The following is a 13,053-nucleotide window of genomic DNA, read 5'->3' as shown; positions in this document are numbered from 1 at the left end:
CCTGGATTGTATTAAGTTGTCCAACAGCCTTAAAATTGCTTCTTAACAGAGATCCTTTATTTGATTTTCCACTTTCTTCCAGAAATTGCTAGACAGAACTTGAATTTGTGCATTTTTGTAATTAGATTAGTTTCTATCCAAGAAGAACATTTCACAGTATTTCACCTTTTGTCATTGAGATTTTACAGTGAAATCTGGAATGTGTCAACATTTAGGGCAAACATAAATCACACCGAGGTAGATGATCCTGCAGTCCCTTCAAGTAAAATCAAGTAAGAAAACATTAGTATTATTTAGAGTTGATGTACTTCATCTTCATGTGTACCATAATAATACTTTGGTTTCTTTACTTTCCAGTGGTTTGTGAAGTTGAAGGTAGCTAATATGTACAGAGAAACTAAGACTCCAATATCACTTGTCCCATATTCTACTCAAGATCATATTTTCAAAGCAACCTTAAGCAATCACTTGCATAATTGGACAGAATTGGAATCTCAGGTCTAAGCAAATGGAAAAAAAATTAGATATTGTTTTTAACCTTTTTTTGCTTTTCTGTCATATATGTTGCAATTATGAATGTTCTACACAACTTCAGTGTCGATCACAATCCTTGCTGTGGATAAAATCCTTGACGTATGTTACATGAATGACACAATTTATATAGCTGTCTCTTTTTAATTCGGTTATGCTTATGAAATTGCTGGCAAACCAGATAGACTACATATCGCTGAGGGATATTATTGAAATTATTTATTGTGTCTGTTTTCCTAAGTTTATACGTGTCACATTGGTGAATTGTGCAGAGGTGTCTCTGTAGAATTTGGCTCTGGTTTTGCCATGCAAGCCCGTTGGCACGCAATATTATTGAATGGCATTGACAGCAACTTCAGCCGCAGTCATGTTGACATTGGTGGTACTCTGTTCCTCCACAAGATTGCTCCTGCAGTCTTCTCTGGTGGATTCTGCACTGGAATTTGTTTTGAGATGTGAACTTAGGTTGTTTAGGAAATGTGGGGAAGATATTTGTATGCAGCAAGTGTCGGGAACCTGAAACTCGCTGTTTAAAAGGGTGATGGGAGCGGAGGTGGTCAGTGATTTCAAGAAGATCTTGGATGGACACTTGAGGAACTTCTAGGGCTGCAGGGTAGACCGAACAATAGGACTGATTAGCTTGCTCTTCACTGAGCTGATGTTTGCCTCAGTGGGCTGAATTTTCTCCTTCTGTGCTGTATTGACTCTCATGATCTACAATTCTCACACTAAATATTGATAGAAAAACTTCAGTCTTGTTCAATCAGGAGCAAGTTTGAGTTTTTAAATGGTGTACTCAGCATAATTACTGCAGCACAACCTCTCTGAAAATGAATTTCACAAATGTGGAATCTAGTTCCTGTGGATGAAAGTTCAAGTTGGATTTATAAAATAAAATCAGAATAATTTTTTATTTAGTTTTGTGTTTTGGTATTTTATGTCTCTCTTAATCCCATGTGTATATCTCTATTTTCACTTCTCCAGTTATTTAAATGTCATTTAAATTTTCTATTTATTGCTGTGTACTTTGCGATTTCTGCTTGCTGTACTAACAGATTGTATTGGTGTCCCTTCTAAAGCTGACATCAACAGAAAAATATCCAAAGAGTAGAAATCTCTGCTAATTGCAAGTCTCTGAAGCTATTTGAAGTGAACTGATGCAAGTCTTTCTGTCTCTCCCTAAAACAAATTTCTGAGCCATCATAAAAATATTTCTTAGCTTCAATATCTTTGATATTGCTAAAATAGTCACCAAAGACTTTGATTCTTTCATTTTAGCCTTCGTTTGGGGATTTGACGTTGAAATGTTTGAAACAGAAACATTGCAGGTAGGAACTTGTCTGAGAATGGCTTATCCCAAGACTTCAAAAAATAAAGGAAATGAAGAACCAGCCTTTTTAGCAACACTTGGAAAATGATAATAGCTGAAATGCCTGACGATGGTCAAGTAGCATTTCTCAGCATCAGTACAATGAAACATAACTCTCTTGAATAGACATATGTTGATACTTCAGTAATTGTGTTCATCTCTCGATAGTGCATAAGGACCATGTTGAAGATGATCAATGTTCCATGATGGCTAAGTATTGCCTTCAAAATCATTTCTCAATGTTAAATTTTAAATAAATGCACTCGCTCCCCCAAAATGTTGCAGTTTATCCATTACTGCATTATTTATCAAATTATTTCTAATATACTTAAACCATTCAGTTATGCCACTTAAGTTCCATTCAGGCTGACGACCAATCTTATTACAATTATGAATCAGTTTAACCACAGCGCTGCAAATGACTAAAGAAACAGATGTTCAATTCAAGGAAGTTTGATCCCACAAGAAGTCCCCATTTTGTTATGATGGTGATGATACTGGATAAACCAGATCCCAGAGGGAAACCTGACTTGATAGAAAAGTTTCATTTTTCTTTGAGCTTCAGGAGGAACAACGCGAATTATTTCCTGGATTAGTGGTGCTGGAAGAGCACAGCAGTTCAGGCAGCATTCGAGGAGCAGGAAAATCGACGTTTCGGGCAAAAGCCCTTCATCAGGAATACAGGCAGAGAGCCTGAAGGGTGGAGAGGTAAATGAGAGAAGGGTGGAGGTGGGGAGAAAGTAGCATAGAGTACAATAGGTGAATGGGGAGGGGATGAAAGTGATAGGCCGGGGGGAGGGGGGTGGAGTGGATAGGTGGAAAAGAAGATAGGCAGGTAGGACAAGTCATGGGGACAGTGCTGAGCTGGAAGTTTGGAACTGGGGTGAGGTGGGGGAAAGGGAAATGAGGCAACTTCTGTAACACACCAGATGGCCGCCTCCTTTAGAGACTGCAATTCCCTTCCCACGTGGTTAAAGATGCCCTCCAACGCATCTCGTCCACATCCTGCATCTCTGCCCTCAGACCCCACCCCTCCAATCGTAACAAGGACAGAACGCCCCTGGTGCTCACCTTCCATCCTACCAACCTTCGCATAAACCAAATCATCCACCGAAATTTCCGCCACCTCCAAACAGACCCCACCACCAGGGATACATTTCCCTCCCCACCCCTTTCCGCCTTCCGCAAAGACCGTTCCCTCCGTGACTATCTGGTCAGGTCCACGCCCCCCCTACAACCCACCCTCCCATCCTGGCACCTTCCCCTGCCACCGCAGGAATTGCAAAACCTGCGCCCACACCTCCTCACTCACCTCCAGCCAAGGCCCTAAAGGAGCCTTCCACACCCACCAAAGTTTTACCTGCACATCCACCAATATCATTTATTGTATCCATCGCTCCCGATGCGGTCTCCTCTACATTGGGGAGACTGGGCGCTTTAGGAAACATCTCCGGGACACCTGCACCAATCAACCACACCGCCCCGTGGCCCAACATTTCAACTCCCCCTCCCACTGTGCCGAGGACATGGAGGTCCTGGGCCTCCTTCACTGCCGCTCCCTCACAACCAGATGCCTGGAGGAAGAACGCCTCATCTTCCGCCTCGGAACACTTCAACCCCAGGGCATCAATGTGGACTTCAACAGTTTCCTCATTTCCCCTCCCCCACCTCACTCCAGTTCCAAACTTCCAGCTCAGCACTGTCCCCATGACTTGTCGTCTTTTCCACCTACCCACTCCACTCTTCTCTTTCCCCCCACCGACCTATCACCTTCATCCCCTCCCCCACTCACCTATTGTACTCTATGCCACTTTCTCCCCACCCCCCACCCTCCTCTCACTTATCTCTCCACCCTTCAGGCTCTCTGCTTGTATTCCTAATGAAGGGCTTTTGCCCGAAACGTCGATTTTCCTACTCCTCGGATGCTGCCTGAACTGCTGTGCTCTTCCAGCACCACTAATCCAGAATCTGGTTTCCAGCATTTGCATTCATTGTTTTTACCCTGAATTATTTCCTGACTGTACTGTGACTAGATCTCAGGCACATAGAACTGGACAAGAAGAGTGTATACATAAAAGGATGTAACAATTCAGCCAGCACCGATGAAGGGCTCTTGCCCGAAACGTCGACTCTCCTGCTCCTCGGATGCTGCTTGACCTGCTGTGCTTTTCCAGCACCAGACTCTCAGTACGTTTAGCAATTACCTTTGTAGGAAGCTTGCTTAGCATTTTCCTCAGATTACCTGACTGTTTGATCTCAAAGTTCAAAATGATTTTCTGATTAGCTTTTGCAGCATTGAAAAACTAAAATCCATTTTCCTCCACTTCAGAACCCACAACAATAATAATGTTATGAACCTCCGTGACAAGTCCCAGCATGGCAGATTGTACAATTGGTTCAATTCTACATGAAATGACCATAGAACTGTCTAGACCTGAAACCCTGAAATACCAACCCCTGGTTGGTACTGCTTTGCCCCTTTCTAAGGTTCTACATGGAAGGAAAAGAACTGACTTCTGAGATCAATTCTGCCTTCTGGAATTCTAAAAGTTCTTAGGATAGTAAGTATTGTTTTACCCATCATTTCCAGAGCAAATGAACACAGTAGCACGCACACTAAGATTAAGCAAATCTTAAGTTTGCTAAGATCTTGGAAATAGAAGGTATAGTACAGATAAAATCCAAGACTTGACCTTGTAGCCCTAACACATCCCAATTTTGTTTTTGGAAATATAGAAACAGTAGATCATTCAATATCTTAAACCTGTCTGACCCATCATTTTGATCATAGCTGGCCTGTATCTTAACTCCCATCCAACTGCTTTGTTTCTGTAACCATGAATGCCTTGACTGAAAAGAATCTATCAATCTCAGTTTTGAAGTTTTCACTTGAGGACAATAGTTTCAGATTTTCACTAACCTTTGTGTGGAAAAACTGCACCTTGAGTGGCCAAGCTCCAGTTTTAAGGTTAAGCCCTTGTTCTAGATTTTCCATGAGAGGAAATAGTTTTTCCCTGCCTCTTAATTTTCTGAATGAATTTGATTCTCTGGGCTGCTTGATTCAGAGTGAACAAAACCATGTAAAAATTGATGAATACAAGAGAGTTTCCTTGCATTTTTATGGCACAGTACCTCATATAAAACTGAACTCTGTCCTACCAACACGTTCCTCATGCCAGCCTTCCTCCCTGATCTCTTTGCAATGATATATGTACTCTGAAAACTCAACTGCATTCACAGCTGTTATGATCGTTGATTTTCATAGAATCCCTACAGTGTGGAAGCAGACCATTCGGCCCATCTATTCCACTTCTTTCCTCCAAAGAACATCCCGCCCAGACCCACCTCATCCCCATAACCCCGCAATTCCCGTGGCTAACTCATCTAGCCTGCACATCCCTGGACACCATGGACAAGTTAGCACAGCCAGTCCATCTCACCTGCATATTAGATTAGATTAGATTCCCTGCAGTATGGAAACAGGCCCTTTTTTCAAAAGGTCGACACAGACCCTCCGAAGAGTAACCCACCCAGACCCATTCCCCAACCCTATATGTACCCCTGACTAACACACCTAGCACTAGGGCAATTTAGCATGGCTAACTCACCTGACCAGCACATCTTTGGACAGTGGAAGGAAACCCACACAGACACTGGCAGAATGTGCAAACTCCATATAGATAGTCGCCTGAGGGTGGCTTTGATCCTGGGTCCTGCTCAAATGTTTTCTTACTACTTCTTGGATCTCTATTTCTTCAATCTGATATTTCCCTCTTACTGTTTCCCTTTGTGTACTTGATATGAATGAAACTCACCCTATTTCCATTAATGTTGTTTCCATTTTATCTGTAAATTGGCTGAACCCATCATAAACTAAGCCTGCATAAGCCGCTTTGGCCTTGCATCGGATCAGCCATGATCCTACTGAATGCCACAGCAACTCGAGGGCAAATTGCCTATGCCTACTCCCATTTTGTATGGTCTCACCACTGTTAGCACTTGACAGTTCAGCAACTTTCAGGCTAAGATCGCTGTCTTTTTGTTCTGTGGTGTGTGTGGGCAACTGTTTATTTTAAAGTGCATGGCTTGTTTGGGTTTCTCAGGTTACTGCACAGTTGAGCTACCTTAACCTGGCAAAGGTCAATGAGAAAACCCAGCTAACACATCATTTTGGGCATTAGCTAATGTTCCTATTCACCAGTCTCCCAAGGGTGTCAGCAGGTTAGTAATATAGGCACAGTACTGATGAAACCAATAAATAGGACAACTATGCAACACTGAAATGATGAGCGAACTCTGCACAAGTTCTTATCCACAGCTTATTTATTTTTCTCTGGCCAGAACATTGGTCCAGAGACTGGCACAGGCAAGACCCTCATCCCTCCGATCTTCAAATATCGATAGCCGGATTCATCTGGTTTGAAGTCTCCTACTTTGCTACTTCCTGCCTTGAAGTTTTCTGTCTTGTCTTGTGCAAATTCTTCTGCTAAGATCGTCTTCAGGTTGAAGTAAAGTGAAATTTTGTTTATTGTGTTTTTTAAGAAAAGACTTTTCGTAACCATTCATACCATATTAGTACAATCATGATATATAAGTTAAAAATCACATAACACCAGGTTATAGTCCAACAGGTTTAATTGGAAGCACACTAGCTTTCGGAGCGACGCTCCTTCATCAGGTGGTTGATGAACCACCTGATGAAGGAGCAGCGCTCTGAAAGCCAGTGCTTCCAATTAAACTTGTTGGACTATAACCTGGAGTTGTGATTTTTAACTTTGTACAACCCAGTCCAACACCGGCATCTCCAAAAATAATTATGAAGTCCGTTTTCTTCTGTATCGTATATTTAAGAAATTTGGTTGCTCTTTAAGAATTCTGCAACCAAAAGCAGAGTTTTAGTATATTTCTTTAATTAACCTGTTCAGAGATGTAACTACACACCTCTGGAGCAAGTGGGGCCTGAACCCTGGCCTCCTGGCTCAGAGGTCAGGACACTACCACTGCACCATGAGAGTTCTGAAAGCAGTGCTTCAACGCTATTGAGGGTTAATGACTTTGCAGGTGTTAAGGTCAAGAATTATAAGGAGATCAGAAATCCTAATGCTGGTGTGTGGATGTTGGAGCTCCACTCTGAGTTTGGTTAGCACCACAACACAAAAGCAAGATATTACGGATGCTGGAGATCTGAAATAAAGTCCAAAATTGCCGGAGAAACTCAGCAGGTCTGGCCGCATCTGCAGAGAGAAAGAGAATTAACATTTCAAGTCCATCGTGACTTTTTGGAATTGTAAAGAGGTGGAAAGTGATTGCTTTTAAGATGTTGATATCATGCAGAGGAGCAAGTCGGAAGAGGGGATGTCAAGGAAAGGTTAAAGTGGAGAGAGTTTAGAGGTGTCAAGGATTACATTCCTGTAATTGTTATTAATTAGGCAGTAATGGGCAATGTGATGCTGTTCCTCCAAGCTGTGTTGGGCTTCACTGGAACTGAAATGTTCGCATTAGAGCAAGATGGTGTTTTGAAATGGCAAGCAGCCAAAATGTCAGTCGTTCTTGCAATCAGAGCAGAGATGTTCTGCAAAGTGGTCACCTGATCTGTGTTTGGTCTTCTCAGTGTACAGTGAATATAATAGGATACATTGAAAAAAATGCGTCACTTGGAAGGAATATTTGGAACCTTGGACAGTGAAGAGAGAGGAGGTAAAAGGCAGGTGCTACACCTCCTGCAATTGTATGAGAAGGTGCTAAGAGGAGGGACGATGACGATCGCTTGGATTTTATAAGCGCAGTGGACCGGGGTGTCGCAGAGGGAATGGGTCTCTTCACAATCAAATAGTGGTCACCATCGTGTTGAGTTCAAATTGGATTTTAGTAAATAACTTGTTGACTTGAGAGATTGGCCATACCTCCAGGAAACATGTTGGTTTGACTTTTAGACCATACAGAGATGCCTTCTGGTGGTCAAAACAGATGGCTGGGTTATGGATTTATGAGTGCACTCTATTAAGCGTTGTTAAGATCAATGACTTGCTTATTAAACCATTTGTTACATTCTGAGAGTGTAAAACCTACCTCCATTTCGTGCAGGTGTATCGGGTGTTTTGATGGCATCCTTTTATTTGGGCATCTTGGCTTTTCGAAACTGTGGTTTTTATGAGTTTTTGATTGTTCCAAATTGAAAATAGCATCCAGATCTGCAATGTAACTTGACAATATCAGTTTTCCATTTAGGAAACATAATGTGATATTTATAACAATTCCTAGGTCCATTATTAAGTAAATCTAAGAACAGGTCCATAGGTTAGATTGCCCCTAAGACTACAATGTGAGTGCATTTAAACTGTAATGAACAGCGTCCCCTCACACAAGCTCATCCACATTATCATTCAAGTTAATTTTTCACTTGCATGTCTTTGAAGTCCCTTGGGAGATTTTTGATAAATTTGCTTTGTCAACACATAGATTTTATGTATTGAGGTTCAACATTTTCTTTCCATTTATTCTAAAATTAACAGAGATGAACAGAGTATGGACAAAGCACTCACCAGAAGCTCACTGGCTCTTCAATTGCAGCATCACTCTTTGTTTGGAAACTTACTCAATAGTACAGAGGCCTGGTCTCTGGGAATCAATGTGAAATAAGCAAAGACATTCCCCCAAGTACAATGTGATTTCAGTTTCAACTGAATCTTTATTCCCCACAGCAGTGTTTCCAGCGTCAGGAATGGAACTTAATCTTGGATTCACCACCCCTTCCTGCCTGTTAAGTTACAAAAGGTATTCAAAGTGTGAAAGAGGCAATTGAGCAATAGTTTGGCAGGTCATGTCATTATTGGAAGACATTGAAAGTATAAATATGTAACAGTTCCGTGTATCTGAGCAAAGTCGCACTAGAATCTCTATACTTGTAAATATTCGGTGAGAGGTAGCTGGAATAACAGACCACTGATTTGTTGCAAAGTACAGAGTAACTGAAGGAAAATATTAGCTCAAGGGGAAAGCATATACCTAGGGAATAGAGAGAAATCTTAGAATCCTTACACTATGGAAGCAGGCCATTCAGCCCTTTAAGTCCATACTGGCCCTCTGAAGAGCATCCCACCCAGAAATCCCCTCTGCCTGCTCTTTCTCATCATCACTCCCCACACTTTCCTTGTAACCCTGCATTTCCCATGGCTCACCCACCTCGCCTGGACATCCCTGCACACTGTAGGCAATTTAGCATGGCCAATCCACCTGACCTGCACATCTTTGGACTGTGGGAGGAAACCCATGCAGACATGGAGAGAATATGCAAACTCCACACACCCAATCACCTGTGGGTGGAATTGAACCCGGGTCCCTGGCACTGTGAGACAGCAGTGCTCACAATTGTTTTTCTTGGATAAATAAAAACAACTGTCTGTTGTACAAACCTAATATTGTTTTCCGATTAGAAGAGATTTCCAAATACTTGTCTTCATTTTGTGTTGCTGGGAGGGCAGCAGTGGTACATTCAGCGTCGTCTTCATCCATTGTATGTTGTATTAATTTGGTGTCTTTGATTTAATGGGGTTAGTTCCCTTATCCACGGTGATTGCTCCAATTCGTCACTTTCTGCTGAGAGAAATGAGTACTTTGCTTTTGTTTTAGACATAAGTATGCCAAAACGTTTATTCTCCAGGCACAGCCTGGAAAGGACTGTTGGAGATATGAGTGATATACTGTACACAGGAGCATCACCAAGAATAATTCCCAGTTACTTTCAGAAATAAATTCTTCTGTCTGGCTTCTTTCAACTTGTAGTTTATTTAACAAAGCATAAAACGTTTCTCTACACTACCCCCACCAAAGCTGTCATATTTTATAAATATTGCATTTTCCCCAGTTTTAGAAATAGCATCATTCATCACAGAAACAGACCCTTCGGTCTAGGCTGACCATAATCCCAAACTGAACTACTCCCACTTGCCTGCACTTGGTCCATATCCCTCCAAACATTTTACATAAATGTACTTATCCAAATGTCTTTTAAACATAACTGTACCTGCATCCACCACTTTCTCTGGAAGTTCATTTCATGCACGAACCGCTTTGTGTAAATAAAGTTGCCCCTTGTGTCTTTTTTAAATCTTTCTCTTCTCACCTTGAAAATATACCTCCCCTGTTCTTGAAAACCCCACTTTAGGGAAAAGACACCTGCCATTCACCTTACCGATTCCCCTCATGATTTTATAAACCACTATAAGGTTACCCCTCAACCTCCTACGCCCCAGTGAAAAGATTCCCAGCCTATCCAGGACTCTCCTCAAAATTCAAACCCTCTATTCTCAGCAACATCCTGGTAAATCTAATCTGAACCCTCGCCAGCTTATTAATATCCTTCATATAACAGGGTGACCATACAAGGACACAGTACTCCGGAGGAAGCCTCACCAACTACTTATACCACCTCCACATGACATCCCAGCTCTTGTATTCGCAGGTCTGAGCAATGAAGGCAAGCTACTTGAACATATCATGGTAAAGACCAAATGCGATGTTCTTGTAAAAATTCCCAGAGATCGCACTTTTCACAAAGTATGTGTCTCAGATAATTGTTCACTCACATATTTATCGCAGTCTTATTTAGAAAGTAAATTTCTATTCAAAAACAGAGGTGTATGCAATCCCTCTTCAAGGTTCGTCATAGACAATGACTACATAGTTAATTGATCAAAAGATAGTTTTCATGTATAGGAGATGGATTGTGATCTCATAGTCAATCCAACAGTGATTTCATAATAGCTGTTAAGAGGCCACCTCATGAGGTTCCATGATGCTTTGCACAGCTGATTGAAGTCTAATGCCCTTGTGTTCTTGGAATCGCAAATGAAAATAAAAACATATTTCCAAAGCCATCTTGCCTCATGCTGCAGTTAGTGGAAATGTGCTTTCACAGCTTACATAGAAAGGAAATATCTGATCAAATTTGATATGGGCCCAATTTGGAAGTAATTTCTGTGCAGTAAGGAAATGACAGAAGGATGTGAACTGATGAAATTTAGTCTGCAGTAATTTTCAGTTAATGAAGGAAATAAGGCTCCCAGATTCCCTCAGTAAAAAAAAACACTGTAGTTTAGCACAGGTTATGGACAAAAGACAGCACCAGGTTTTCAGTTTGTTTTTCCATTGTTAGCTAATCGCGTCCTGATTCCTTAAGTGTGTATCTTTCAGATGAGCTGCTAAACTGATGCCTTGTTTACTCACAAATATCCCGTGTTAGCATTTAACAAAGAGCTGAGAGGTTCTCTCTCATCGTCTGTTATAACATTTACCAATGTTGACTCTGGAATAAAACACTTCCAGAAAATATTTATCATTGGGACTGTGCTGTTTGCAAATTGGCCTGCACTTAGAATGAATAACACTTTTACATGTACTGTGCTTCTTTGCTGCAAAGCATCTCAGGATGCCCCAACATGATGATAAACGTTTTATAAGTTAAGGCACTGTTGATGACATGCTTCAACATTGATCAGAGCATGAAGAGGAAAATGGTCCCATCTTCTGCTGTGTGACTTTAATTAAAAGCAAAATACTGTGGATGCTGGAAATCTGTAAGAAAACTGAGAATGCTGGAGAAACTCAGCGGGTCTGGTAGCAGTCAGAGAAAGAGTTTGTGTTTTGAGTCTGAGATGACTCCTCTTCAGAATTGGAAGCGTTTAGTCATACAGGACACAAAACATTAACTCTGCTTCTTTGTCCACAAGGGCTACCAGAGCCGCTAAGTTGCTCCAGCACTTCCTGCTGAGATTCCAGATACCTTTATCCTGGTAGTGTATGCAGGATCCACAGCAGGTCCCTATTTAAGTGCAGTCACTCTCTCTCTCTCTAGCTATTTTCCTTACCAACTCTTCAGGACATACAGCTCCTTGTTTCACCCCAACCTCTCCCAGGGTTTTTTAAGTTTCATCATGAGACAAAAGTGGGTCTTATTTAAAGAAATCCATTCCTTTTGCTGAATCCTTTGAGTTTATAACAGTTATCCTATTGCAAAGCCTTCTCTTTCATTCACTTCAACAATTATATATGTGCGAACAATTCATTCTCAGGAACCGTTAGTGTAATTGTCCTTGTGTCTTGTCCTATAGCAGTGTTTCGTTAGAAAGATCTAGAGGTGATTATTCCATTTATTTTCGCTAATTCTGAATGGGGTCATATTTTTGGAGGGTAACTCATTGCTTAGTGGGTTTTCTTGCCCTCACTTACCAATCTCACCTCATTAACTACCTACCACCCACTGTGGTATGCCTCCAGTCCAATTTCTGCTCCATCCAACCATGTATTTTTCTCAGAGCCACCTGCACGCAGTGGATGTCCAAGAATTCACCGGGATCCCTGGCTCTGGCGCCATCTTTAAAATCCCACTGTGCACTCTGACCTGCCCTCTTAGTCTGGAGTTGCCCTGCATTTTGCCCGGACATGACAGACGGCCAAATTGACGCCCTATTTTGTGGGCAAGCATCTGGTGATCCTGCTGGATGGGATTGTGCCAATGTGGGCAGGACCAGCAGTGAAGGCTATGACACTAGACCATGCCAGCCTTTGCTACACAGGTCAGTACAAATTTAGCCACCTAGGGGAATGCCCAGTGCTGTAGGAGGCAGGTCAATGGTCGTCTTCACCTTTCCAGAGAAAGCGCCACCATCTGGTCTCTGTTACTTCACCCTCTATCTCAGTGACTGTACTCACCTCCCACCAAAGCTCGTGCTCTCCCACTCTCTCTGTCTCCTGCAAAATCATCCCTCCTTCGCTGTCTCCCACCCCAACTCTCCACATCGCCAACCCTGCGTGTCCTCTGAGCTGCCCACTCACTCAGAGCCCTTCACCAACTGCAAAAGTACCACCTATGCCAACTACTTTCATTTCATGTAATATCCACCTTTCTTTCTTTCCAGGAGATTAACAGCTCACAGTAGGGCAGAAAGAGTGAGGACGGGTGGTGTGCTGCCTATTGATCGGGTCCTCTCCCCTTGCGTGGAGGTGATACTGACTCTGACTGTCCTGCACAGGGACCTGGGCCAGTATCGGGGGCTGCGGTGGACTCACTTAGAGCTGGAATGCCTCGAGAAGGACTGCTGACAACTACAACAAGCTTCCCGGCTTTTCACAAGTGAGGCACGGCAGCAGTAGGA

At 42.3% G+C, this 13,053-nt stretch overlaps 1 long non-coding RNA gene across 1 annotated transcript; it reads right to left on the bottom strand.

Moving 5' to 3' along the window:
- Positions 1-6,248: 6,248 nt before the first annotated feature.
- LOC148148835 (uncharacterized) lies at positions 6,249-9,446 on the bottom strand. Its single transcript, XR_015758591.1, has 3 exons — positions 9,313-9,446; positions 7,970-8,091; positions 6,249-6,396 (listed from the first exon to the last, which is right to left on the bottom strand). It is a non-coding gene; the product is annotated as an uncharacterized LOC148148835 (long non-coding RNA).
- Positions 9,447-13,053: the final 3,607 nt, after the last annotated feature.

The sequence above is a fragment of the Chiloscyllium plagiosum genome, unplaced genomic scaffold (assembly GCF_037043375.1).
Source record: "Chiloscyllium plagiosum isolate Xiang-an unplaced genomic scaffold, Cpla_swu_hap1 HiC_scaffold_11, whole genome shotgun sequence".
NCBI classification, from domain to species: domain Eukaryota; kingdom Metazoa; phylum Chordata; class Chondrichthyes; order Orectolobiformes; family Hemiscylliidae; genus Chiloscyllium; species Chiloscyllium plagiosum.
Note: the sequence above shows the minus strand (reverse complement) of the source record. Positions and strands in the feature narration are given on the sequence as shown.